This window comes from Herpailurus yagouaroundi, unplaced genomic scaffold (genome assembly GCF_014898765.1).
Source record: "Herpailurus yagouaroundi ecotype Mexico unplaced genomic scaffold, PumYag 182, whole genome shotgun sequence".
Lineage (NCBI taxonomy): Eukaryota > Metazoa > Chordata > Mammalia > Carnivora > Felidae > Herpailurus > Herpailurus yagouaroundi.
Window position 1 is genome coordinate 52,549,001 of NW_024412413.1, and position 24,933 is coordinate 52,573,933.

The 24,933-nt window shown below is 44.1% G+C and overlaps 1 protein-coding gene and 1 non-coding gene across 2 annotated transcripts in view; both read right to left on the minus strand.

The window, feature by feature from the left end:
- The window catches only part of RASSF3 (Ras association domain family member 3), a 74,358-nt gene that overhangs the window by 25,388 nt on the left and 24,037 nt on the right, over window positions 1–24,933 (minus strand). The window lies entirely within an intron of this gene.
- On the minus strand, window positions 14,840–14,949 carry LOC121041181 (U6 spliceosomal RNA). The gene has a single exon (XR_005795606.1). It is a non-coding gene; the product is annotated as a U6 spliceosomal RNA (small nuclear RNA).

The following is a 24,933-nucleotide window of genomic DNA, read 5'->3' on the forward strand; positions in this document are numbered from 1 at the left end:
GGGGGGGGTCAGGGACCCAGCCGGCTCCACCAGCCACCAGCCAAGACCAGGTCGGCATGGCCTGCAGGGGGGCGGGCAGGGAGCTCTGCCTGCCAAGTGTGGGCTGGAAACACACAAAAAGCAGAAAGCAGACTTGAGGGGGAAGAAGAGACACCGAACGTAGTTGAAGGAACGTATCGTTAGCATCAGGGGTCGAGACAGATGTGTGTGGATCACAGTGGCGTGGACACTGCTTCAGAGCAGCATTCACTAACCTGAAGACCTGGACAGGAAGCAAGTAGCGGACACGGAAAGAGGAGGTCACCGCACAGTGTTCAAGCCCGGATGTGCGCCTGCTTAGAGCTGCATTCTTCTCCCTGTGTGGGGCATCGCCTGCAGCAACCGTGTCCCTGAGGGCCCGGCACAGACTGTTTCATCCAGGACACCTCAGGAAACATGGAGACAGGACTCCATCACATTCCACATGTTCTAGACCAGCTCCCCTGCCCACAGATCTGAATGTTTCCCCTCTCACCCTTCACCTAGCCCACCAATGCCCCCCAACCAGGAACCTTTTAACAGTCCACTCGTCCGTTTAACAAAACAACTTTAACACAGCAACAGAAGACTTAAAGAACGTCCTGGAAAAGAAGTACGAACATTTAAGACTTGAAAGGCATTTGTTCCCCAAAGTTAAACAGGCCACACTGTTCAGTTCCTGACTACAAATCAATTCCAGGTGTGACACAAGTTCTTCTACGGTGGATAGGACACATGAAATTCTTTCCAATTTAACACTGTACTTCCTTAGGAACAACTGTTTTCCTCCCAAAATATCAAATTTACAATACTCAATTTCCAGGATGCCTGGGTGGCTCAATCAGTTGGGCGTCCGACTCTTGATTTCGGCTCAGGTCATGATCTCATGGTTTCAGGAGTTCGAGCCCCGCAGAGGCTCTGTGGAGCCTGCTTGAGATTCTCCCCCTTTCTCTGCCTCTCCCCACCCCCCCCCCCTCTCAAAATGAATAAGCTTAAAAAAAAAAAACAAAAAAACCCTCAATTTCCAAGTCCCACTCTGAGAACCACCTCCCCATCACCAAGTTTCCCCGAGACTCTAAGCCAGGATTTAAGAGAAAGAACTCGTGGACAGGCCTGGGGAGATTTGCATTGCTGATTAGGGGGAAATGGGAGTACTGGCCCAGGCTATTAAACATGGGTTAGATCTACTGTAACCCTCCCAAGAGGCCTTGAGGTAGGAAGTTAAATCCCATTGTTCAGATACATAAACCAATGCAAAGGTCACAGAGGTAGTAGCACGTGAACATGAGGCCTGGCCAGCTCCAAAATCATGCCCTTTCCATGCATTCCAAATGGCTTCTAAAGGCCAGGAGAAAAATCTGTTGCCAACTAGCTGTGTGACTTTAAGAAAGGATATCACCTCTGTGGGTGCCGTTTTCTTACCTCTTTTTTTTTTTTTTTAATTTTTTTTAATGTTTATTTATTTTTGAGACAGGGAGAGACAGAGCATGAACGGGGGAGGGTCAGAGAGAGAGAGACACAGAGTCTGAAACGGGCTCCAGGCTCTGAGCTGTTAGCACAGAGCCCGACGCGGGACTCGAACTCACGGACCGTGAGATCATGACCTGAGCCAGAGTCAGATGCTTAACCGACTGAGCCACCCAGGCGCCCCATACCTCTTAATAGAAAAGGAAGGCCTCCTCTCTCCACCCGTGAGTCTGCCTCCTCAACAAGGGAGGAGAACAGCATCGGTGGGTCCGGAAGGAGAAAGCAGGAGTGCACGCGGAGTCCCCCTGTCCCTCTGTCCTCGCCTGGGGGCTAACGTTCTGCGCTCACCCTGCAGAGGGGGCTACTACCCCCAGCAGAGCACCGGAGGCCAGCCTTGGGAAGGCCCTCTGCCCATAAGAATAAGCCACATTCTGCACACCAGCTTCCTCTGCCGTCAGCCATGAAGGCAAACTTTGGCCTCCACCTTCCTTACCCCAGTCTTCCTTCTCGACTAACTGATCCAGAACTCAGGCCGGGAAATGGGGTGGCACATGGTCCTCCGAGAATATACCAAGAGCTGTAAAATGAGAACATTTCTAAGACAGAAATTCTACTCCTTAAAAGAGAAGCCAGGACCCCTCCCTTCAAGGAATTTGTAACACAAAGGGCACACTTTCGCACAACTGGAAAACAGTTTCAGAAACGGACAAGTGCAAGCTGTTGACCAAGTGTACCTAACTTTCACCAAGTCAATGTTTCCCATATGAGGCAGGGAAACCACATTTTTGGAAAGCACAGACCGTATTTTACAAACATAAACACACCTCAGAAAGGCCCAGTGCTATCTACGGCCCAGGCAGAGGAAAGGTAGGCAGGGAGGTGTTCTCAGGAGCCTCTCAGTCAGGCAACGGGCTTCTGTCACTACACCCTGACCCTGGCCACGATTCTGAGCCACTCCCAGCCCAACTAGCTTCTCTCCCCCTTTCTCTTCCGTTCCCACTTCCTTAATTTTCATGTGAAGAGACAGGTCTCTTTGTCAACACCACCAACAAATAATATTTCCCTTTCTTTCTGCTCAGTAAATGGACCAACTTTTTAACGGTGGACAAATATTTGTTAGGTGCCTAAATATTAAGCAAATAGTTGTATGAGGCACTGGGATAGAACAGCGAGCAGAGCACAGGTTCTGCCCTTCGGGGTAGGACAGGGGTGGGACACGGAAAGCTGAGCTATTGAGAACGACAGGTGAGATGAAAGAGAGCACAGGAGGGGTGCGGGGGGGCGGGCGCCCCGGGGGGGGGCTCAGTCTGTTGCTTAAGCATCCAACTCTTGATTTCGGCTCAAGTCGTGACTGAGCCCCTTGTGGGGGTCCGTGGTGAATGCAGCCACCTTGGGATCCTCTCTCTCTCTCTGCCCCTCCTCCCCACTCCATCTCCCCCACCCCCGCCCCCTCACTCTTTCTCTCTTTCATAAGAAAAGAAAGCACAGGAAACACCTTGGGAAGGCCTCCTGGAAGAGTGAGCCCGAAGCTGGAACTCACCTCAGGTACTTGTAAATTTTTGTATAAAAGATAAAGTCATTCCTAGTTTGCATCCCCCAAACATGTTACCCACAGCTCGTAAAACGACAGAGAGAAGCGGCTAGAGCACCTGATGGAAGGATTTAGAAAACCAGACTACATAGCTCAAATCAGCTAATTTTAGACGGAGAAAATACTTGCTGTGCTAACGGGTATTTTTAGAAGTCTGTTTCAGTTAACCACTCTGAACGTCTCAGAAGACAGAAAAAAGAAAGGAAGAAATTTCAAATTCACATAGCAAGTAAATGGTTTTCCTTCCTTTGTGCTCCAGCTCTTTCCTCCTAAACAGAAAATAAACAGCACTCTGTAACGAATTCCATTCTATGCCTAAACACTGAAGGTATTTGCTTAGCACTCAGGGAAGAAAGTTCACTACAGCGATCATTTCACGTTGCATTTCTTGAGGGGAAAAAAAAAAAAAGCACTGAACAATGTAAAGGAGTATGAGCAATAGGCAACAAATTAGCACAAAATGGTAAGTTTTCCTTCCCTTCCCCAAATCACCCAACAGCTTAAACAACACTTCCTAACCTGACAGCAACCCCAAGCCTACCCACTAGCCTCTTAAAGCCTCTGGCCCAGCCCAAGAGCAAACCAAATTCCAAAGTTTGGGATGGGAAGTTCCAGAAAGCTCAGCTTTCACTACACACAGTGGCACCTGCTTATTTTCTGCAAAAATACATCAGTCTTGGAGATCTGAACTGGACCACCCAATGCCCTGCCGCTCCCTTGTCAGATCTGTAACAAACTCGGCCTTATTTTCTGAAAACACCCATGAGGAGCCCAACAGACAGAATGCCCCCCATTCTTGGGTTCCTGCCAGTCAGTAAGTCTGCAAGGAAAACAAAACAGCTCACTTTGAAATGGTCACTGCTATTACTTTCAAATGGTGCTGCTATTCACATTTTTCCCATTCATTCGACAGAGATTAAATGAGTGCCCAGGACTGCGCAAGGTGCTTCGGGAAGGTTCAAAGATAGACCCTGCCCTTGAAGAGCCCAGGGAAGGGGAAGAAGCAGGCGAAACGGCGCTGGCTGGTTTCTGGGGAATGGCTTCCCGCTCAGCAAATACTATGCGTGCTACTATGTGTCAGGCGCTAGGGCAGATGTGGTCCCTGCCCTCCGTGCACTCAATTCCAGCCCTGTGTAGGGAGTGAACGTTATTTATTTTGCAGAACCATTTCTCCATTGCAGACATGATGACCCTCTACCCCTCTATCCCTAAGCATGAATCTCTGAGGAAGGCCATTCTCCTACATAATCAAAGCCACCTCCATCATACCTAAGAAAAATCGGTAAGAACTTCTTTTTTTTTTTTTTTATTTTTTTTTTTTTTTCAGCGTTTATTTATTTTTGGGACAGAGAGAGACAGAGCATGAACGGGGGAGGGGCAGAGAGAGAGGGAGACACAGAATCGGAAACAGGCTCCAGGCTCTGAGCCATCCGCCCAGAGCCCGACGCGGGGCTCGAACTCACGGACCGCGAGATCGTGACCTGGCTGAAGTCGGACGCTTAACCGACTGCGCCACCCAGGCGCCCCGGTAAGAACTTCTTAATATCCCTTTCATAGTAAGAGTTCCCCATCTGTTCCAGAAATAATCTTTTACAGCCATTTCTTATCTACTCAGGGGGCTCATATTGGTATGTTATGTCTCTTTGGTCTTATTTTAAGAAAAACTGTTAAATCAACTTCTCTCCATATTCACTAAAATGTCAACATTCAAAGAGGAAGCACAAAAGGAGACAAAAAATAATGTTGCATTCTAGAACTTAGAATCTTCCTTTCCAGGTAACTAGAGTATCCGGTGTATCAAAAGTTCTAAACTGCTAGGTGTAAGGACAGCCAATTGCTGATTCACCCCAAGTTCCCAGCTGCCTGGAGAACCCCAACATCAGGAATCCCGAAGACGGAGAAGGTGACACACATCGTGACCGTCTCAGGCCTGCCCAGAGCGTCTGGTGACCAAGCTGTCTGCTGTCATTTTCCAGCCTACTTCCTTCCCTGCAGAACAGAGATTACAGGCCCGGCTGTCTCATTCCTGTGGGAACTAATAGCCATAAGCCAGTTGTTTCCCGGGTGGACAGATCAATTTAGAGGAAAACACAGAAACTCTCCGGGAATTTTCAGGGAGACCATGTAACTACACCCAACCTGTGGGATTCCGTTCAACTGGCATTCGAAAAACCCAACACTGTGTGCATGAAGCACGGTTAGCTGTTGTAGGGGCAGGCGGAGCAAAGACCTGGCTTCTGTCCCGCAAAACACTGAACTGCTTCCAAAAGAAAGTTCTTAACTGCCAACTGTTATCAGCAACCTCCCATGACTTTTTAACTCATGTTGTCTGGACCAACAAAAAGTGATCTCTTAACATTTTTCTTTCCCTACTTTTCTTACTTTCTAAATCTCTTAATCTGCTTCTTGTCAGCAAAAAGATCATCACAGAAATACATGCCCTCAGAGTGTCCCCGTTTCGAGCCACCGGGGTAACTAACACACATGAAGCCCTTCACAGTGTCAGGCTGCCTACGGTCATCATCATTCCCATGACAGCGATTGGCAGCATTCTGTTTTAAGATTTTATTTTTCTGGGGCGCCTGGGTGGCTCAGTCAGTTAAGCGTCCGACTTTCAGCTCAGGTCACCATCTCGCGGTCTGTGAGTTCGAGCCCCGCGTCCGGCTCTGGGCGGATGGCTCAGAGCCTGGAGCCTGTTTCCGATTCTGTGTCTCCCTCTCTCTCTGCCCCTCCCCCGTTCATGCTCTGTCTCTCTCTCTGTCTCACAAATAAATAAACGTTAAAAAAAAAAAATTTTTTTAATTAAAAAAAAAAAAAGATTTTATTTTTCTAAGTAATCTCTACACCCAACGCAGGCTGGGACTCACAACCCCGAGATCAAGAGTTGCATGCTCTACCAACTGAGCCAGCCAGGTGCCCCCGCTTAGCAGTATTATTAAAGCCAGTGTTTAACGGTAACATTAGATTAAAACTGAACATTAAAGGGGCACCGGGGTGGCTCAGTCAGTTGAGCATCCAACTCTTGATTTTGGCTCAGGTCATGATCCCAGGGTCATGGGATTGAGCCCCGTGTCGGGCTCTGTGAGGAGTAAGGAGCCTGCTTAAGATTCATGCTCTCTCTCCCACTGCCCCTCCCCACCCCCAGATAAAAAAAAAAAATAAAAATCTAACAGAGGGGTGCCTGGGTGGCTCAGTCGGTTAAGCGTCCGACTTCGGCTCAGGTCATGATCTCATGGTCCGTGAGTTCGAGCCCCGCGTCGGGCTCTGTGCTGACAGCTCAGAACCTGGAGCCTGTTTCAGATTCTGTGTCTCCCTCTCTCTCTCTGCCCCTCCCCCGTTCATGCTCTGTCTCTGTCTCAAAAATAAACATTAAAAAAAAAATTTTTTTTTTAATCTAACATAAAAATTAATGTTTATCAATGGGGCAACCTGACTGAGGGCTTTCAAAGTCAACATCAGGAAAGAACAAATTTCCTTCCTCACAAAAGCCAAATCAACCAGATTTAATTTTAACATCTACCTTGTGTCTGACACTTACACCTACATTAACCCATCAAATCATCGCCACCACCTTTTGAGATCATTACATTTACTTCACGTGTGAGAAAACAGAGACGCACTAAGATTAGCCTCAAATTTTATGCAATGGTTGAGGAAGAGGCTGACATCTAGAGCCATGCTAAACTTTCCACTGTACTTCATTGCTTTTCTAATTGTAGAGGATATTTTAGCTCGCAAAATACCATAACCAACAGAGAGCACTGTGTCTTTTAATTCTGGGCCTCTGATTTTTTTAGGGAGAGGGGATAGTTCTAATATTTTCTTTTTTTTTTTTTTTAAGTTTATTTATTTTGTTAGAGTGAGACAAAGATCATGAGTGGGAGAGGGGCAGAGAGGGAGAGAGAGAATCCCAAGAAGGCTCTGTGCTGTCATCACAGAGCCCAACACAAGGCTGGAACTCACAAACCGTGGGATCGTGACCTGAACCGTCAAGAGTCGGACGCTTTAACCAACTGAGCCACCCAGGTGTCCCTGTAATATCTTCAGTGGACATTTATTTACTATTAAAACTGACTTGGTGACCACTACTAAACTGGGGCAGACATGACGTATAGAGAACTGAAATAATTAGCAGTAACCTTCAGTAAAATTTAATTTTTTAATACCAGTAGTAGAAATCCTTATTTCTTTTTTTTTTTCTATTTTTTTAATTTTTTTTTTTTAATTTATTTTTGAGACAGAGAGAGACACAGCATGAGCAGGGGAGGGGCAGAGAGAGAGGGAGACACAGAATCGGAAGCAGGCTCCAGGCTCCGAGCTGTCAGCACAGAGCCCGACACGGGGCTCGAACCCACAAACCGTGAGATCACCACCTGAGCTGAAGTCGGACGCTCAACTGACAGAACCACCCAGGCGCCCCAACCCTTATTTCTTAAACTAAAAAAGCATCACTGAGAACGAGAAATTGACGGTATACCATCACACAGAATAAGCTCACATCCCTGAATGGAATTCCATTACTCTCCAAAACCCATATTTAGTCGCTCAATAAGATATGGCTCAAGTTTAGGAAAAGCACTGTTCTTGTCTTTCCATCAATCAGCATGCACCACACCTTTACTACAGTCTCTTATCCTCATCCCTTTATCGAAGTACATTTTTAGAAACTTGACTGTGCTTTGAGAATGTGCTTGTTCCTTTCGCCTATTGATTCAACAGACGTTAAGTAACACACAGCCTCTGTTACATACATTAACCATGGCTCCTGCCTTAAAAATCTATTCCTCCAAATGGCCGCAAGGGCTGAAAGGGGAAAAAAGATGAGAGAGTGGGAAATCGGGAGGAGGAGGGTCCACATCATATCTGTGCTCCAAATCTAACACTTGCGTAATTACTGCTTCTAGCACCAGGCACTTTTTCCAAGAAAGTGGCCCCTCTGGTTTCTATTTAAAACTTTTGAGTTTTATAACAGGAGACAATAGCTAAACAGTGTTAACATATAATAACTAAAATTTATTGAATGCTTGACACTATTCTAAGCACTTTCCAGGATAGATCCAAAGACCACACATGCACGTACCTCTCAAACCCTTCGTTACTGGAACCTGCACTCCCAGCCAGGCAGGATCAGAACCCACCACTTCCTCCCGAAAACACCATGCCGGGGCATCAAGGAAGTTCCACCTCCACAAAGGGACAAGTTCTGGCCTCCAATTGGAGTATCAAGATCCATTACACATGGAAACAACATGCAGCTACATTGCAGGTTAAATAACTGAATTATTTCCTCCTTTCCCCTAACACCTGCACACATACACAGACCTCTTTTACGCTTGTACTCTTTTCTCCTTGGTACCTATCACTACTTAATGTATCATGTATTTCAGGCAATTATCTTGTTTATTACTGCCTTCTGAGCTCCCTGTGGACAGGGTATTCTTTTCTCTGTTTTGGTGTCCAGTACCAAGGGCAAGGCCTGGCATGCAGGTGATGCTCCACAAACACTGCTGAATGAAAGAAACAGGTTTTGGTGGGTACACCATCAATGGAGGTAGCCTGTTATGCATCAAGTCAATCACATAATTTTATCTAAAGAACGCTATTATTAATGAGAAAACCAAGTTGAGCTTGTTTGTCACGGCTACAATTCCAGTGCATCGTGGAGCCAGAATCTGAACCCAATGCCTACCACTGGAGGGCTCTTCCCTTGTACAGAAAGCCTTCTGATTGCCCCAGATTTAGAAACAAACCCCGAGAACACACATTCACAAGTACAGGGTTGCTGCAGTATATTCTGTTGACTTCAATGGGTTGGTTTGTTGTTGTTGTTGTTTTTTAAGATTTTATTTTTAAGCTCTACCCCCAAAAGGAGCTCAAACTCACAACCCCGAGATCAACAGTCCCGGGTTCCAACGACAGGTGCCCCCTGTTGACTTTAACATTTAACAAATGCAAAATAAAGCTCCTTGTGCACCCATGGAGAAGACAGGAAGTTGACGGGGTAAGGCCAGATGACTGCCTCCCAAATCCTCCACATTCAAGAGACCAGACAGGAGGCAGGAAAAGGACAGTGGTATACCCTGACAAGCCCCTCTCCAAATACATCCTCCAAAGCAGAAGGGGTGGCTAGGCTGGATGAAAGCAAACCAACAGGGAATCAGCTTGGTCAAAACACACGCAGCAGTTATCCTGAAACAGACTGCCTGAAAGGAAGAGATTTTCCAGAAACTTCTCCATTTTTTTCCTAACTTCCAACTATTGTGCATTGAGCATGTATTATCTTAGTCACCAGGGAAAACATATTTTAAAGACGTTTCCCTGCATTTAAAATATAAAATAAATGACAGTATCATAGCCTATTTAAAAAACAAAAAAACAAAAAAACAAAAGAAATGATTTGTGACCTACTCCTTAAAGGTCAAGAAATCAGATTAATGACCAAGTAGAAACTTACTTAAGAAATATGAAATTGTATCTGTCCCTAACAGTACCTAGCCAGGTTTAGGCAACAGTTTCCTTATAATACAAGCCAACACAGACTCAGTATTCATACCCTTAAACACAATAAGATAGCTCTTTAATAATTTCCTTTTAAATGCCTGTTACAACAGCTTCTAAATGTAACTGTGAATGATAATGGAATTAGCAAGTGGAAAGAAGTATTGCTTTTAGTGTAATTATTTTCTAGTGTCCCTTTTCCAGGGAAAAAAAAAACCCAGAATTTGTTTACAGGAGCATTGTTAATAATACCTAATTCTTAGCGTTTTTCATTCCTTTTTTTAAAGTTTATTTGAGAGAGAAAGCGAGCGTGATGACAGAGGGGCACAGAGAGTGGGAGAGAGAGAATCCCAAGCAGGCTCCACAGAGCCCCACAAAGGGCTCAGTCTCATGAACCGTGAGATCATGACCTGAGCCAAAGTCAGGCGCTTAACCAACTGAGCCACCCAGGTGCCCTAGCATTGGTTTTTCTATACTTCCTTTCAAAATTTGCTCTATTCTGAATAAGTGCTTTTCCATATGGAAAAGTGACAGGGAAATTTACTTATGAAATTCACAAACAAATCAAATCAAAATAAAGTACTCCACAAAAACTGATGCCTCCCTGATCCAGAAGTGAACTTCAAGTGGGCGTAGGACATGACCTGGAAATTCAGCACAAGAGCTAGGGACCCAGTTTTTCTAAGCCTGTCCAGTTTGCGTGGACTTCTTCATTACTAAGCGAGTGACCACAGTTGGGGTTTCGCTTAAGAAGAACTAATCTTATCAGGAAATTACTTTGTATTTCAAGCTGTTCCAAAAATATCACATCCTTGCCTCCCTTCACCTCCCTACCTCCTCCCTCACCTCCTCCTCCTCCCTGGTAAAGAATTTATTTAACAGATGAAGACCGCCTCTGAGAATGAGCTCTCCCTAAAAACACTGACAGCATATAAAGTGTGTTTTGAAACTAGACTGTCCAAGCTCATCATCAATGACCCATCAGACTTTCATGTTTCCCTTCCGTCATTTGTTCTTAGCAAATCAATTTTCAACTAATTATATATTGCTTCTGTGCTACAGACTGAATGTTTGCATCCTCCTGATACTTGTATGTTGAAGTGCTAATCCCCAGTGAGATGGTATTAGGAGGTGGGGTTGTGGGACTTGATCAGGTTCCTGAGGGATTAGTGCCCTCAGAAAAGACTCCAGAGAGCTCCTCCGCCCCTGTGAGCACCAGGGAGGACACAGCAAAATACTGCTGTGAAGCAGGAAGCAGGCCCTCACCAGACACCCAACGTGCACGGCCCTCGTCTTGGCCTTCTAAGCCGCTAGAACTGTGAGACATAAAATCCTGGGGTTTATATGCCACCCAGTCTACGCTATGTGGTTACAGGACACTGTAAACATGTTTCGCTTCGGGTTTGTATTCTTGTGTCCTCCACTGACTGCCCCGTCAGTTCCTGAAGGAACTAGCAGGGTGTCTGGCCTTGTATTGCCCCCAGGAAACAGGAGAGCCGTCAGGTAAGTCTGCCTCTTCCTCATCCTGGTGGCTCCTCACAAAAGTGCACAGCTCCTCTGGCACCATGAGGACTTCTTTCTTCCATGATGAATTTTCAGGCTATAAACAAGTCTTACTCTTCTACTGACACTGTCTTTTTTAAGAGTGCATCTGTGGGCATCAAATGTCAGCTATGTACTGATTTGACTACTTTAAACCGGGTTCCAGACATTTCACTGCCACCCCCCAAATACTACCTAAATAGTGCCACCCACACTTACTACCACAGATGAGCACACTATGCGATGGGACACTTGGCAAAAAGCAAAAGCATCTCTCCCAACCTCCCTCGGGATTATCAACGCCTCGGGGCACATGTTTACCTTTCTCCAGGGCAGAGCTCAATTTCTGGGACACAGGAGATGCTCCAGGAATGACAGGTGGGAGGATCAGAAGGAAGGTACAGTAAGTACGTGGAGACCTCGCTGAGCATCTGGTTCGTCCCTCACACATACTCGGGATAGTGGCAGAAGCTAAAGCTACTGGAACCAGTGCTCAGTCTGGTGGAGAATTCAGGTGCCGTGTCCCACTCTCTTTTCTTCCAAAGTGATTTTACTCTTAATTAATTTCTCTCTGTGTGCGTGTGTGTGTGCGTGTGTGTGTGTGTGTGTGTGTGTGTGTGTGTGTGTGTGTTTAAATATACATAACATAGAATTTAAAATTTTAGGAGCACCTGGCTGGCTCAGTGAGTAATGCATGTGACTCTTGATCTCGAGATTACAAATTTTCCATGCTGGGTGTAGAGATTACTTAAAAGTAAGTCTTAGGGGTGCCTGGGTGGCTCAGGCGGTTAAGCCTTGGACTCTTGGTTTTGGCTCTGGTCATGATCTCACGGTTCGTTGAGTTTAAGCCCCGAGTCAGGCTCTGCGCTGAGAGCATGAAGCCTGCTAGGGATTCTCTCTCTACCTCTCTCTCTGCCCCTCCCCTGCATGAACGCGCTCTCTCTCTCTCTCTCTCTCTCTCTCTCTCTCTCTCTCAAGATAAACATTTTAGGGGCGCCTGGGTGGCTCAGTCGGTTAAGCGGCCGACTTCGGCCCAGGTCATGATCTCACGGTCCGTGAGTTTGAGCCCCGCGTCGGGCTCTGTGCTGACAGCTCAGAGCCTGGAGCCTGTTTCAGATTCTGTGTCTCCCTCTCTCTAACCCTCCCCCGTTCATACTCTGTCTCTCTCTGTCTCAAAAATAAATAAATGTTTAAAAACAATATTTAGGAAAAAAAAAAGATCAACATTTTAAAAAGATAAAAAAAATACTTTATAAAAAAAGAATTTAACATTTTACCCATTTTCTTTTAATTTTAGGTAAGCTCTACACCCCATGTGGAGCTTGAACTCATGACCCCAAGATCAAGAGTTGCCAGCTCTACTGACTGAGCCAGCCAGGCACCCCACATTTTACCCATTTTTTAAAGTAAACTCCACACCCGACCTGGGGCTCAAACTGACCATGAGATCAAGAGTCACACGCTCTACTACGCCAGCCAGACACCCCTCATTTTACTGATTTTTAAGTGTACAGTTCAGGGGCATTAAGTACAGTTTCACACAGCTCTGCAACATACCAACACCCATCTCCAGGCTGCTTTCACCTTCCCGAACTGAAACTCTGTATCTGTTGTATCTCCCTCTTTTTCTCTCCCCCAGCCTCTGGCAACCACCATTCTACTTTATCTCTATAAATTTCCCTACATTAGGTAGCTCATGTAAGTGGAATCCTGTAACATTTGTCTTTTTGTGCCTTAGCTTAAGGTCTCCACGGTTCATCCACATTAGAGCATGTGTCAGGATTTTACTTTAGACAACTACTTTGTTGACAGCCTGGAATGGTCCGTAAATTAAGGGACCAATATCATGAAGTCCCAGATTTTCCAAAGGGCAGACAGGCCCATTTCTCTGATCGCTTTTTGCTCAAGCGAGCCTTCAGCCTGTTTTTTCTGGTCTCTGGGCTAAAAGACACAGGCTTGTGTAAACAACATTCACTGCACAAATTCAGGGCCACTCAGCATTTCCTTACCACCAGAAGATAAGAGCGTTAAAGGTTCTTTATCTTTCATTTCAACTACTTTGGGAGATCTGGCAAATGGAAAAAGGAAAGCAGGAAATCACAAGCAATTCGGGAATCTTCTCTGCGCTAAAAATTAGTAACATCTCTTTTTTAAAGTTATTTAGATATAACTCACGTAACCATAAAATTCACCCACGTGAAGCACACAAGTCGGTGGTTTTAGTATATTCACAATGTATACAACCATTCCCAAGATCTAAATTTACAATATTCACAGACCCAGAAATCCTATCCCCATTAGTACTAGGACCCCACTCCTTCCCATTATGCCATCTCAAAGTTAGTATCTCGTTAACAGTCTTCCATTCCAGGGGCACCTGGCTGGCTCAGTCAGTGGAGTGTGGGACTCTCAATCTCAGGGTTGTGGGTTCTAGCCCCACGTTGGATGTAGAGACTACTTTAAAATAAATCTTAAAAAAAGTCTTACATTCCTTCTACATCTTCCAAAGTACTTAGCAAGTACTTAAAAGTCCGGTACGTACCTGTTCATCACCATCAGATGCATACACACCTATGCCACAAATAACCTCAAAAATAATTGTCTAGTAAACATTACATTCAGAAATTTTGTAAGTAGGCATATCCCAAGATCTCCTCCTCCGACAATGAGATTCCAGTTAAAAAGAGAAAAATTGGGGGGGGGGGGTGCACCTGGGTGGCTCAGTTGGTTAAGCTTCTGACTTTGGCTCAGGTCATGATCTCAAGGTTCATGAGTTTGAGCCCCGTGTCGGGCTCTGTGCTCACAGCTCAGAGGCTGGAGTCTGCTTCCGATCCTGTTGTCTCCCTCTCTCTCTCTCTCTCTGCCCCTTCCCCACTCATGCTCTGTGTGTGTGTCTCTCTCTCTTGAAAGTAAAATTTTTTTTTTAATTTTTTTAATTTTTTTAAAAATGGAAAAAGTTTTTAAGCTAGATGTATGTTCCTAAAACAGCACCATGTTCTGTTTTTTGTTTTTGTTTTCTACAATTAAATAATTTTAGAAGACATAACAATGGCTAAAACAAGCATTTCAGGAGTGGACTCCTCTCCATAGCATCCAGGACTCTCTTCTCAGTCCCCTGCCTCGCCACCACCCCAGGAAACTAGATCCGGCCAGCTGTTCCATGAAGATTCGGCCTCATTCCCTCCAAAAACAACACATACAGGCCACTGAATACTTCATTTGATAACGTGCATTTTTTTTTTTAATTTTGATACCGTATCCTCTTAAATGAAGCCGTTTCGAAGAAATGGGATATCGCAGGGCACCTGGGTGGCTCTGTTGTTAAACACCTGACTTCAGCTCAGGTCATGATCTCACAGTTCGTGAGTTTGAGCCCCACATGGGGTGAGCATGAGCCCCACTTTGAGTGAGCTCGTGCCCCACTTCGGGTTAAAACAAAAACAAAAACACGAGCCCTGCTTTCTCTCTTTCTGACCCTTGTGGGATTCTCTCTCTCTCTCTCTCTCTCTCTCTCTGCCTCTCACTCACTTGAGCACTCTCTCTCTCTCAAAAAAGGAAAAAAAATAAATGGGACATCACAAGATTTTAAGGTAAACTATTTGGTCACAGAAATACTAAATAAGAAATAAAATACCTGTGGGCCTTATGTAGATTTGAACACCTCTACAGATTTATACCAGTGTTGCTCAGAGGGAAGCATGTGCTTTGTGCACAAACTACTTTATTAAACAGTGAACCGTCATGAACCTGTAGGTCATCCTTGGGCAGGGGCCATGCTAATCTTCTCTGCATCATTCCAATTTTAGTGTATGTGCTGAAGTGAATGTGTCCACAAACCATCTGTGAATTAAGCATCTCCCCTTGCTCTCACTTCACTCTGGAGCAGATTTCTCCTGGGACGGGTATCGGTGTCATTAGCTCTTAAGACAAGTAAGTCATGGCACATAAGTAGTTTTGTTTTGTCTTTTGAATAGCATCCATGGAAGTTAATGCAAAAACAAAGATGCACATGACTGAAATCATCTACTTGGAAATGAGAGAAGGGAACCTTGGTGAATTAGTTTTAGATGGAAGATAGTTTTAATTAAAAATTGGACTAGTGGTGGAGCACCTGGGTGGCTCAGTTGGTTAAGTGTCCAACTTTTAATTTTGGCTCAGGTCATGATCTCACGGTTCATGGGTTTGAGCCCCGCATCAGGCTCTGTACTCATAGTACAGAGCCTGCCTAGGATTCTCTCTCTCTCTCTCTCTCTCTCTCTCCCTCTCTCTCTCTCTCTCTCCCTCTCGCTTTTTGCCCCTCCCTGATTCTCGCACACGCACGCTCTCTCTCTCAAAATAAAATGTTTAAAAAAAAATTAGACTAGTGCCTAGATGATTATGCCAAGGTAGAAAATACTCCTCCTAGTGCTACTAAAGTGATTTTAGCGGGAGTCAGAATTGAGAGAACGGAGGGAAAATGGGCAATCTGACACTGGAGCGATAATATCCTTCTCCAACATGAATTTGCTCTTGGATCCAGAGGAGCTCCACTGACAACCGCCCTCTACCAACCCGGTGATCCTGGAGGGTGAACCGGAGTTAGGACCCGGTTAGGTCATCCTCAGACATCACTCCACAGACATGCTTCTGGTTGAGTACTGAAGACACCAAGACTTTAAAGAGAATTTGGGGCCCCTGGGTGGCTCAGTCGGTTAAGTATCCAACTCTTTGATTTTGGCTCAGGTCATGATCTCACGGTCATGGGCTGGAGCCTGCATCTGGCTCTGCACTGACAGCATGGAGTCTGCTTGGGATTTTCTCTCCCCCCCCCCCCCCCCGCCCCCCCCCGGTGGTTCGCTCTGGGGGGATAGAAGGAAGCAACAAAAAAAAGTCTGAGCACCTACCAGGAAGCAAGCACTGTGCTACAGCATACACAGAAAGGTGGAGAAAGTTTAAAAACAATGCCTTTAAAGAAGTCACAGATCTGGTTGTACAAAGCAAAACAAAAATATGTCATCATTCAGAAAATTATACTATTCAAGAAACATTAAGATTACACTGTTTATTCTGCCATTAGAACCTCAGCTAATTTGGAGTTACAATGCCACTCCTCTTCATCCCTATTCAGAAAGGATATTGCTGATACACTGAAAAGCATGATAATCTAATGTCTAACCACCAACTAGTCTGTTGTAAATCTCAAGCTGCTGCCTTAGATCTTCCAATATTTCAAAATAAGAATGTTTTGGGGGTGCCTGGCTGGCTCAGTCAGTGCTATGTGCAACTCCAAGCATATAGTTTACAGGACTAAAAGTAAATACTCAGAGCAGGGACTTTCCAAGAAGTGCGATTTGCTGTAAGCAAATACGTGTAAGAATCCATAGGAAGCACCCAAAATGGCAAATCACTTTGGTGCAAGTTTAGTGTAACTGCTTCTGTAAGGTACAGGAAGAGGCAGGACCCCTAAAACTCCCTAGTAAACATCTCCTGGGGTGCAAAGGCAATTTTATTTTAGCCACAGAAGACAACTCATTAGCCAACTATTGATTAAATATTTGAATCTGATCTTCTCTGTCAGCTCAGAACTCAGCACATTATGGGAGTCATGAGATTGGGACATTGAGGCACTGCTTCAGCCTGGCTCGGAGGCTCTGCTTCCTCTTCTCCTTGGGGAGGATCAAATTTGCTCATCACGCTGGCAAAACGACAGCTGGGAGGGTGGGCCAGATCAAAGTTAACATCCAGGGGCTCAAAGAATAGGATGAATCCAAGATGAACTAAAGGCACATGTAAGATCTACACTTGTGATCCCTCCACTCCCCCTCAAAAAAGACAGAAGTATATTATTATCTTTGTAACAAGAGAGGAGTAAATGGTCCCACTCTACTTCGTGCTCGTCAAAAAATGCCTAATTTGGGGGATGTCTTATTTGAAGAGCAATAGTGGAAAGAGGACCAATTGAAAGACGATGGTAACAGAGGCTCTGAAAACTCCACAGGAGGAGTAAGCACTGGGGAGGTTCAGCATGGGAAAAGGAAACCAGGGAGATATGAAGCCCACTCTGCAAAAGCAAAGCCCACTCTGTGAAAGCTACACAAGGAGACAGTTTGGCTTGTTTTACCAAAAAGCTTTTCCGATCTTCCAAAAACGGCTGCCTGGGAAACTGGCAAGCTCTCTGTTCTGGAAGTGTTTAAGCAGGGACATCATGACCACTTTGGAAACCAGACACATTCAATACCGCTCTCTTGCCTAGCCAGGTGTCAACATTTCCATCTTCTGACTCTCCTGGGATTTGACTGTGTCCTAGAGGGGAGCTCAAGACCCATTTTCCTTACTGATTCTAACCTGCAGCATGGGGAGGGAAAGTACATTAGAATAAATAGAGGCATTTTTAAAAATCCAAATAGCAGGGCGCTTGGGTGGCTTAGTCAATTAATAGTCCAACTCTTGATTTCAGCTCAGGTCACTGTCCCCTGGTTTGTGAGTTTGAGCCCCACATCAGGCAGATTCTCTCCTCTCTCTGCCCCTCCCCAGCTCACATGCTCTCTCTCTCAAAATAAATAAACAAAAATCCAAGTGACTGCTGTGACCCCAGAACACCCATCAAAGCTTCCAGGTAGGCCCAGCCACCGTATTTCCACGAGTTTTATGAGCAATTCTGACAACCATCCCGGGTGAACCCCACCACTCTAGAGTTCCAGCCAGGAGCCCCAGTCCACTTCCACAGCTACAACCAGTTTTGTGTTCATTTTCTCCAGCCCAGATCTCCCTCCTGACCCTCAGTTCTACATGGCCAACATCCTACTGCAATGCCATACCCACTGTCCAAAGAACCTTTCCAAAGTGGGAAATATCTCAAAGGTTGCAGGGCCAGACATTCAGGAAGTGCCTCCTTGACCTGCTCCATCCCTTAGCCCAAACTCTAGTGCCCATCTGCCTGAGGTCCAGCCACTTTCCAAGGTACAGGTCTCATTCCTTCCACACAAAGCCTGGTACCAGGGCAGCCACAGCACATCATCAGGAGTTTTCCTCTGCACTTTCTATGTCATGGTCAGCCATATGCATTTCCTACCTTGGGTACCTCACACAGGACTCTTAAAATTGGACTGATTTCTCATGTACTGTTTAATACTCCTAAAAGGACCTAAAAACAACCCCACGAATAAAACAAATATGGGCTTCATTTATTTTTTAAGTTATTTATTGAGAGAGAGAGAGAGAGAACGAACGAGCGGGGGTGTGGCAGAGAACGGGGCTCGATGCTACAATCCTGAGATCCCGACCTGAGCCAGAATTAAGAGTCAGCCCCTTAACCCGCTGAGCCACCCAGGCACCCCGGATTTCATTTACTGTTGATTAATGATAAATCACATGTGGATGAATCACATGACATTGCATTGGGCAAAAGCTGTCAGCTACCGAAAGAAACTATACTCCAGATTCCATTTATATGAAGTACACAGCCTGCTTCAGATCCTCTGTTCCCCTCTCCTTCTGCCCCTCCCCCACTTGCGTTCACGCTCTTAAAAAATAAAGAAATAAACTTTAAACTAAAAGTACAGTGGTTCTAGCGGAGAGGTGAAAATATTACTGATTAGGAATGGATATAAAAGTGCTCGCTTCAGCAGCACATACACTGGGTGGTGGGGGGGAGGAATGGACACAAAAGAACCTTCTGGGGTACCAGAAACATACTCTATTTTGAGCTGGAAATAGCTGGTAGTTGGGAGGGGCAAGAGGGGAGGGAAACTGAGGGGAAGAGACACACATTAAGCTGTACAATTAAGATTTATACATTTTACTTTATACTGGTCATACCTCGATTTTCAAAATTCAAACACCTACACAAATAAAGATGAGGATTCTGTGTCTGAAGATAAACCACACTCCATTCTTAACCTCCGGAACAAAATATCTTTTGTTTTGGGTTTTTGTTGTTGTTGTTGTTGTTGTTGTTGTTTTTGGTAAAAGATGACAGAAGGCTAGCAACAAAAAGTTTTACTTAATAAAACAACACAGCTAAAGAACACAAACTTTCAAAATGGCAAAATTTAAAAACAAAATTTTTTTAACGTTTATTTTTGAGAGAGAGAGCACAAAGAGGGGAAGGGCAGAGAGAGGGAGAGAGAGAGGATCCGAAGCAGGCTGCAGGCTCTGAGCTGTCAGCACAGAGCCCGACATGGGGCTCGAATCTACAAACCGTAAGATCATGACCTGAGCCTAAGTCAGACGCTTAACTCACTGAGCCACCCAGGTGCCTCAATAAACATTTTTTAAAAAGGATAAATTCATCTGTAATACACCGTCCTGTAAATGGTGGGTAACAATACCTATCTCACAGGGTTGCTGTGATAGTTGACTGAGGAGATCACATAATAAAGTACTTAATACAGTACCTATTCATCAATAGGGTCCATACTCATCGCTCTTGATTTGCCATAATTATCTGTCCATCTCCTTCAATCCCTTTCAGCCCATCCCTCAAAAATTCTCAGCCCAGCAGGCATTCAGCAAAATAAACTCAGAGGCTCTCTCCGAGCAGGCAAACCATTAACAACTCCCACCTGATTTCGCAAGAAACTACAAAGCTTTTGAGGCTGTGCTTCTGACACCAGTGTCTGTACAAACCTCGGGGCTTACCAAGGTGTACTGGAGGTCAGGTAAATATGGTATATGTATTGGAGGCGGTCTCACTTAAAACCTCGAAGAAAACGTAGGTGTTTTTAAGCAGACGTTAAGAAGGCTGCGACGTTCGCCAAGGCACTGCTGAGAAGTCTTCGGCGCCCAGCCGCGGGCACTGAAGTGTGGTTCGCTGGCCCTCAGTCTCCCTGACCCACCCACGTCCTCTCCTGCTCTCCCCACCTTCATTTCAGGAACAGTTTTCACAGCTCGAGCGCCAGGAATTTAGAATATTCCTGCTCTCTACCTTATAAAGCTCTAATCAAGGTACTCCTGGCTTCTTAATGCAATTTTAACTGACGATGGCGTGGGCTGTTTCCTTGAATTGTCAACACCACTCTGTCTGGCTTACTAACCCAGTAAAACAAAATATTTATTTTCAGCAAGTCGACACGCAAAAATCGAAAGAACAGGAAACTACAGTTAAGAGAAACAAAATACCACAGTAAGATTAACAAACGATATGCACTTTTAAGGGTGCTCTTAAGAAGTCGCCATTGCATGAAAGTGTATTTTGGACACAACCATTTGCATGCCACAACGAATGGTAACTTTATTTAAATAATTAGTCAATCAAGGGGAACAAATGAAACTCTAAGAGAAACTGAAAAATCAAACTGTCCTTTTTAGGATTAACCTGCAGGAACCTCCGGCTGTTTCTACCCAGAATAAAATTCATATGCAAATTTTTTTCATTTACAAAAGAAAAACAAGACAATTATAGGAGGAAAAAAAAAAACAACAACACAGAAGCCAAATGAGATTTATCCTATCACCCAGAGAAGTAAACCCTTTGGGGTTTTCTTTTTCCCCTCTCTATTCTTGCATTTAACCTATACATGCCTTTTTTTTTTTTTTTAATGTTTATTTTATTCTTGAGAGACAGAGAGTGACAGAGCACAAGCTGGGGAGGTGAAGAGTGAGAGGGGTACACAGAATCCAAAGCAGGCTCCAGGCTCTAAGCTGTCAGCACAGAGCCCGACACGGGGCTCGAACTCACGAACCGTGACCTGAGCCGAAGTCAGATGTTCAACCAACTGAGCCACCCAGGCACCTGTATACATACCATTTTTAAAATCTTTTCCAATTAAAAAATGTCGTGAAGATCTGTGTATTGAATACTTTAACAACTGTTAATGTTTGTTGGTCAAAAGGTACAAAGTTTCGGTTCTGCGAGATGAGATTAAAGAGTTAACGCACAGGCAGGATAGGATGACTATAGTTAATATCATACTGATCCCAGGAAATATGCTACAACAGATTTCAGGTTGCTGGCATAACAAAAATAATGGTTAACTATGAAGAAATGACACATTAATTACCTTGACGGCGATAATTCACTGTGTATATCAAGTCATGATGTTGTAGGTCTTAAATACGTAACAATTTTTATTTAAATGAAAATATAGATAATATTTTGACATTTGACTATTACTAGGGACTAGGCCATGACTATGCTTTTTACATGCATGACCTTCTTTGACATTCAAAACAACCTCAAGAAAGCCGCGATGACAATGATCAGTTAAGAAACTTGCCCGCACAACAATGTGAATACACTTAATGTCACTTAATTATACACTTAAAAAGTGTTAAAATGGTAAAAGTTATGTTATGTGTATTTTACCGTAATTTTTAAAAGAGAGAAAGAGACTCGCCCAAGGTCACACAGCTCTAAGGGGCAGCACCAGAGTCAGAATTCACAGTCTGGCTCTAGAACCTGAAGTTCTAGACACTGTAGCCTACAAATATTTTTTTTCCGATATAAATATTTTCAAATTGTTGAATGTCTGTATATCGGACAGGTTTGATGTTGGACCTTTACTCTGTTTCCAAATTTACCACTATTAAAAACAATGCTTTGATGAGCCACCTTAGAACAGATTTTTCATACATCCTTGGGTTTTGGAGGTTTGATTTTGTGGTTTTTGTTTTGTTTGTTTTTTAATTTAAGGGTACGCTTTTAGAGGTAGAACTGGCAGGTCAGAGCAGAAAGCAAACAATTTAAATAACCAGGTGGTTATATCAACCAGAGCTCATTTTGATCAGCTTACAAGGAAGCCTAATACAGTAAGTAGATGATTTGCAACAAGTAACTGTAATTCGATGGCTCTAAGTCTCAGGGTAAGAATGGGGGAGGGGGGAACAACACGCCCGTGTGGCTCAGTTGGTTAGGTGTCCCACTTCGGCCAGGTCATGATCTCGTGGTTCATGAGTTCGAGTCCCGCGTCAGGCTCTGTGCTGACAGCTCAGAGCCTGGAGCCTGCTTCAGATTCTGTGTCTCCCTCTCTCTCTGCCCCTCTCTGCTCATGCGCATGAGCTTGCTCGCGCACGTGCTCTCTCTCTCTCTCTCTCTCTCTCTCTCTCTCAAAAATAAATAAACATTGTAAAAAAAATCAATAAACATTAAAAAAATATTTTTAAAAAAGGAGAATCACTAGAAATTCAGAGTCACAAAGGAGGCTGTCCATGACTAAAGAAATGCTGCTATTGAAGAACACATTAACTACCCGTGAAATGTCCCTTGGAGTCCCCACCCTGACAGCTGTTCAGACTCGTGGGACCCCACCTCCACAGGGGTTCCCATTTGTTCTCTACTTTGACCACCACCTGCTTTAAAGTTCTTAGTTCAAACTAGCAGGACAGTGAAGAATATGTAAGAGGCCCTAAGATTAATCAGTCGGTGATCTGATCTCGACATTAAATCCGCATAAATGCAAAGCTCACCCCTCACCCCCTCTCCTACAATGGCAAGGAGACCTTTCATGTTGTATTCCGGCATAAAGTTTCTGTCAATAATGACTCATCATAGAACTTGTAACCAAGATCCATGAGAAGTAGCTCTCTTACGGATTCCTGCCAGAAGGAAATAAATGTTTGGAGAAACAACTAAACCATAATAGCAAATGGTTTTAGGATCTTACTGAAAAGAAGAGTTACATAAAAGTTCCTTTAAGAGACGTGGGGAAAACATGAAGAAACTGATATTATCAGCCTAAAGCCAGTCCAACAGGTCTCTTGGAAACCACAAACTAAACCTAGGCAGCTTGAGGAAGACTATAAGAAAACCTAACCGAACCCCCCACCCCCCCTTTGCCCAAAGGGAGCACTCCCCAGGTTATTCCAAAAAGATGCCATCAGGATTTATGCCATTCTTCATTCCCTTCTACTTGATCACTTTGAGACAGAAAGAGGACTGAAGAAGTTTTCAGTACAGCATGGACACTAAAGTTAATAATACTGCAGCATATATTTGAAAGTGGCTCAGAGAGGAGCAGTTAAGGTAGTTAACTTCTCCTGACAAGAAAAAAAACAAGGTACTGCCATTTGATGATCATTTTGCAACATATACAAATAATGAATCTAAATTACCAGTCTACAACTGAAACTTACACACATCAGTTACACCTCAAATATGTTTTTTAGTTTAAAAAGACAGTTTCAAATAAATTATAGAAAATTTAGGGGCGCCTGGGTGGCGCAGTGGGTTAAGCGTCCGACTTCAGCCAGGTCACGATCTCGCGGTCCGTGAGTTCGAGCCCCGCGTCAGGCTCTGGGCTGATGGCTCGGAGCCTGGAGCCTGTTTCAAATTCTGTGTCTCCCTCTCTCTCTGCCCCTCCCCCGTTCATGCTCTGTCTCCTCTGTCCCAAAAATAAATAAATGTTGAAAAAAAAAATTAAAAAAAAAAAAGGAAAATTTAAACACCACAAAAAAATGTTATCTACTCAAAAGTCTCCCCTGCCCCACCAAGCCATTCTTCCTGTACCTTCAGGTGAGCACAGATAACCAAAGAAATACAGTTTAGGAATTTCTTTTTTATAGTCTTTCTTTGCGATTTTAGGTGAAGATATGCAACCATATATCCAGTTAAGTGGAATTTTACACAAACCACTGAAGTTACCAACCATTAACACATAATAAATATTATCTTCTGTATTCCAACTTGTCCCCAAACCACAAGTTTCCACGGGTCCATTACAGTTTCAAGAAAATATTAGCATACAAGTTAAAAAGAAATAATTAAATCCCCAAGCTTCCCAACTCAAAGATGGAACTGAAGTACTAACCCAATGAACATGAAGATACACATTCCCTTCCCTGTGACTAAGCGATTCCACTCCTGGGGATTACAACCTACAGAAAAGTTTCGCATACACGTGAAAGGAGGCACGTAAAGAAGTGTATTGCAATGTCATTTGTAACAGAGAAAAATGGGAGGAAATAGTAATTAAATGTACATCAACAGGAAAATGGACACACTGTAGTGTATAGCAATTAAAAAGAATGAACTAGAGTAGCAAGAATCTCAAAAACAAAGCTAACAATAGACGTTGAGCTACAGAAGAAAATATGCAATAGGACACTACAGCCAGAAGTTTAAAAAAAAAAAACAACACGTAAAGTAACACTCAACTATTGATGATTAATATTTACATAGACACCAGTAATTAAAGTATTAAATACATGGACAGCAATGATAAACAACTGGAGAGAAAGGGAGGGGGAGAAAATATGGAGCTAGGAATACCCAGGGGCTTCAACTACATCTGCAATGTGTCATCTTTAAAGTTGGATGATCAGCGGGGCGCCTGGGTGGCTCAGGTCATGATCTCACAGTTTGAGCCCCGCATCGGGCTCTGTGCTGACAGCTCAGAGCCTGGAGCCTGCTTCGGATTCTGTGTGTGTGTGTGTGTGTGTGTGTGTGTGTGTGTGTGTGCGCGCGCGCGCCCCTCCCCCACTCATGCTCTGTCTCTTTCTGTCTCAAAAATAAACATTAAAAAAAAATTTTAGGTTGGACGATCAGCTATAAAGGCATTCATATACTTTTACATAATCACTGTATTCTGAATAACTGTATTGTGAATTACTGTACTATGAATTACTATATTCTGCATGACTTTATATTTTTAAGTTTATTTATTTACTTTGAGAGAGATAAAGAGAGTTGAGGAGGGGCAGAGAGAGAGGGAGAGAGAGAATCCCAAGCAAGCTCCTACTTACCATCAGCATTGCTGAGCCCTGGCATGGGACTAAAATCCATGAACCATGAGATCATGATTTTAAGATCTATCCCAATCTCACAGATACACTTTGTAGTGTTTCTAGAAAGTCATCACTCATTCTGTGCACCTATCTCTGGAGACCATCCCTATTAGAGA